This window comes from Manis pentadactyla, chromosome 10, assembly GCF_030020395.1.
Source record: "Manis pentadactyla isolate mManPen7 chromosome 10, mManPen7.hap1, whole genome shotgun sequence".
Lineage (NCBI taxonomy): Eukaryota > Metazoa > Chordata > Mammalia > Pholidota > Manidae > Manis > Manis pentadactyla.
In genome coordinates this window covers 5060719-5064796 of record NC_080028.1, presented here as the reverse complement: position 1 = coordinate 5064796, position 4078 = coordinate 5060719, and positions in this window count along the sequence as shown.

The following is a 4078-nucleotide window of genomic DNA, read 5'->3' as shown; positions in this document are numbered from 1 at the left end:
CGGGGTGGCGCCTGGGAGGCCTGGTGCCTGGGGGCGGGTGGGGGAAAGGGGCATGGAGGGGGGACAGGAGGCCTCCCCAGGTCTGCTCGCCGCTCTTCGCCCTACTCTCTCCCTCCATCCCGAGAAATCTGATTCCAGCTGCAGCTGCAGCAGCAGTTGGAAGCAGGGTAATTATAGTGGGCTGACCCGGAAGACATCCAGGGCCCGAGAGGGAGCTGGCAGTCCCGGGCTGGGTGTGCAAACGGCTTCGGAGTGATGGGAAATGCCTCGAAGCCCGGGGTGCCTCGGCATTGAGCCGCTTCCCAAAATAATCCAGGGGGCAGCTGTCTCGGATTCTGGAACTGGGTCTGGCTGCTCGAGCTGCAGGAAGCCCTGGGCCCCACACCAGCCCCACTCTGGGAACAGATGGCATGAGGAATATTTTTTCCTTTTACCAAAGTCAGCTGGTAAGCGAACAGCTTGTCTAGAGAAAAGTGTGTTCCTCCCCTCCTTTGGCAAAGGTTCAAAGCCGCCGCCTCCCCCCCCCCCCCAGTCCCTGCCCCATGGGCGCTCTGCCCTTGTGAGACCTGCCAGAGGGGCTTCACAGGCCTTCCTCGCCTCAGAGCTCATGGGGTCCTCTGGCGGATTTAACTCAAGGAGCAGCCAGGGCCCCTGGTCCATGGGGGCCTGGGACGAGCTGGGACAGCAGAGCCAGGGGGATCTGCTGGTTGGAAATGGACTATGGTGATGTCCCAGAAGTGATCCTTTGAGGAAGAGTTGGCCAAGTAACCTGGGTTGGCCAAAAATTGCATGAATTCATTCATTTACCCTCAAGCATTTCAAATCAATTGATCTGATTATTGCCTGTAAAGGTGATGCATTAACACACAGGTGGGATTTTATATCTGTACACATCATCATGCACAAGCTGTTCTCAATAGACCTTCCCCGAGCACCTACTGTGTGCAGGCCCTGGGCTTAGAGCTGGGGTTGGACAGCCAGCTGAGATGGAGACCCAGCCTGGAGGCGCTCACGGCCCCTCCTCACCGTGGAGGAGGCAGATGGGATGGTGGTTACAGCACAGTGCTTGGGTCAGATTCTGGGGTGGGAACCCTGGGTGCACCTCCCCTGCTCTCTGACCCTGGGTGAATCACTCACCTCCTGGAGCCTCAGTATCCTTCCTGTCAGAGGGAAGCGATAAAAAATCTACTTTTTGTAAGGTTATCATGAAAGTTAAAAAGATGATCCATCTAAAGAGCTTGAAACACTGTTGGGCACAGAGCATTCAATAATGTTAGTCTCACCACCACCACTGCCACCACCAGCACCGCCACCACAACTACCATACCACCACCATCACCACCAGCAGCACCACCATCACCACCACCACCACCACCATCACCACCATGACAACCACCATCACCACCACCACCGCCGCCAGCACCAGCACCACCAGCACCACCAGCACCACCATCACCACCACCACAAACACCATCACCACCACTACCATAACATCACCACCATACCGCCACCACCACCACCAGCAGCACCACCATCACCACCACCACAAACACCACCACCACCACCACCACCATACCACCACCACCACCACCACCACCAGCAGCACCACCATCACCACCACAAACACCATCACCACCACTACCATAACCACACCACCACCACCATCACCACAACCACCACCACCACCACCACCACCACCACCACCAGCACCACCACCATGTTAGTTACCATCACCATTATCATTACCATCATCACTACACCTGCATAAACAGAATGGAAAGCCTTTCCTCCAGGGGTCCTGGCCAGAATGCCGTGCCGTGAGGTCAGAGCCCTGGCACACCGTTGGAGCCCAGGGCTAGGTCTAAAGAGCTGGCTCATCAGGTGGACTCTGCCTGGATTTGGCACGTGCCTTGTCCCAGGACCTGCCTGTCAGAAGCTACACCACCACCCAGTGTCCTGGAGGCACTGGGTAGACACCTCCTGGCCAACCCACTGGCCTCTTGGCTCTCCTGCGTGGGGCAGACCCAGATCTGCTGCTCTGACCTTGGGCCCCCCAGGTGGCTGTCCTGACGCCCCAGGATGCCAGGGTTGAAGTCGAGCTCGACCGCAGACTCCCTGCCCTGTCCTCTGGCTGCTCCCCTCAGCTCCCGGGCTGGGCCTGTGGGCCCACCAGCATAGCTGAGAACAGAGGCTTACGGAAGACCTTCGCACCACGGCCCCTCTCCCTCCCCCGTGTCCTCTGGTGAGAAAGAAAGCAGGGTGACGTCATGGGAAGTCCCGGGCTCCAGTCCCACCTGGGCCCTTATCTGCTGTGTGGGCTGGGGCAAGTCACTGCGCTTCTCTGAGCTTCCTTATCTGTAAGATGGGAAGGGTCCTCTTTGCTTAGCTTACTCCTCAGGGTGGGCATCATGAGACGAGCACAGAAATGATGATGAGCATGGTTTTTAATAATAGCCGTGGCTAACACTAACTGGGCCCTGCTGCGGTGGCCCTGATGGCCTGGCCACCCACCAGCACGCTGCCTCTTCCTGCTGGGCGCTCAGCTCGACTGCATTTCCCAGCCATGTGACTGCATCCTAGCCAATGACATGTGAGTGAAGTAAAAGGCAACGTCGTGGGGCCAGGCCCCCAAGCTTGGTCCCCTGCATGAGCCTCAGCGCCCCATGATGCCCAGGTGGTGCAGGCGAGTGTGGGGATCTTGGGAGCCCTTTGCTGAGGAGGGTGGAGGCACAGAAGGACTGGCTCTGGAGGAGAGCAGCCTGCCAGTCAGGAGCACCTGCTCTGACTCTACGTGAGCAAGAGACATTTGAACTCTCAGTCCTTTTGGTGTTTGTTGCAGCTGCTGTGGCACCTGGACTGCAACAGTCACACGGGCTGCTATTCAATCCACTCATTTTATTTTGATTATATAGTTTTTTCATTTCTAGAAGTTTTATTTGCTTCCTTTTCAAAATTCCTTCTTTCTTATTCATATTTTTTTGAGCCCTTCCTTTGATTCCTTTTACGCATCGGGCACCTTATTTTATGCCCTGCATCTGATGAACGAAGGCCCAAAGCCTGCCTCTGCGGCCCGGTTCTGCTGCCTGGGGTTTGTGCTGACTCTTGCCCATGGTGCTTTTTTCCTTGTGTGTCTTCTGTGGGCTTCACTGTGGTCCTCCTGCTTAATCGTCAGTAATGCTTTGAGGCCTATGATGAGAATGAGAACCTCCAGAGATAATTCACATCTGCTTCAGCGAGGTGCTGAGGGTCACGTCGAGTCGGCTCCTTTTCGATTAGAACGTTAGTCTGGGAGCTGTGGTCTACACAGCTAGTTAAAGCCCACGTTAGGGCTGGCCTGTGCTTATGCTTCAGGGGAGATTTTGTTTTTTCTTTTCCCCCAGTGCCAGGATTGATACAGGCAAGTGTCTCTGCTTTCCCCTTTTTCAGGATTTCCCCCCAACAGGGAAAGCAGAGCCCTGTGGAGATCCCAGCTGTATGCAGGGCTCCCTGTCCACCTCATCTGCAGGGCGGCCCAGGCTATTCTCCTACCACTAATTAAGTAGGAGGACTACCAGTAAAGCGAACAGAAAACACACAAGGAAAAAAGCACCATGAGCAAGAATCAGCACAAACACCAGGCGGCCGAATTGGACCACAGGGCAGCGTCCTACTTGGGCAAGTGCTTACCTCTGGGGGTTTCCAATCCCACTCTTAGTCCTCTGGCTGTAGGGCGGTCTTCGCTCTTGCTTGCTCTGTGTGACACATTTTAATATACATATCTCTATGTATATGCATATGTATAAATACATTCCTATGCACATACGTGTGTGTTATTTTCTGTTACTTTGCAGGGCAGTACAGCTCAGTGAACGCAGCTGCCATACTGTGGAACGGGAGTCATTCTCTGGCTGCACTGGTAGCTTTTCACAGTAAAGTACCTTCAGAAGTTACTCTGTCAATCTTTGTCCCTCCCCAGGTCTCCATGTGGAGGTGGGTATCTGCTCCCCCCACCCTCTCTCCACCCCCTGTCCTCCGTGCCAGCCTGGACCCTGACCCTGGGCAGCATTCATCCCTAGATGATCTTCGCTGTCACATTAGT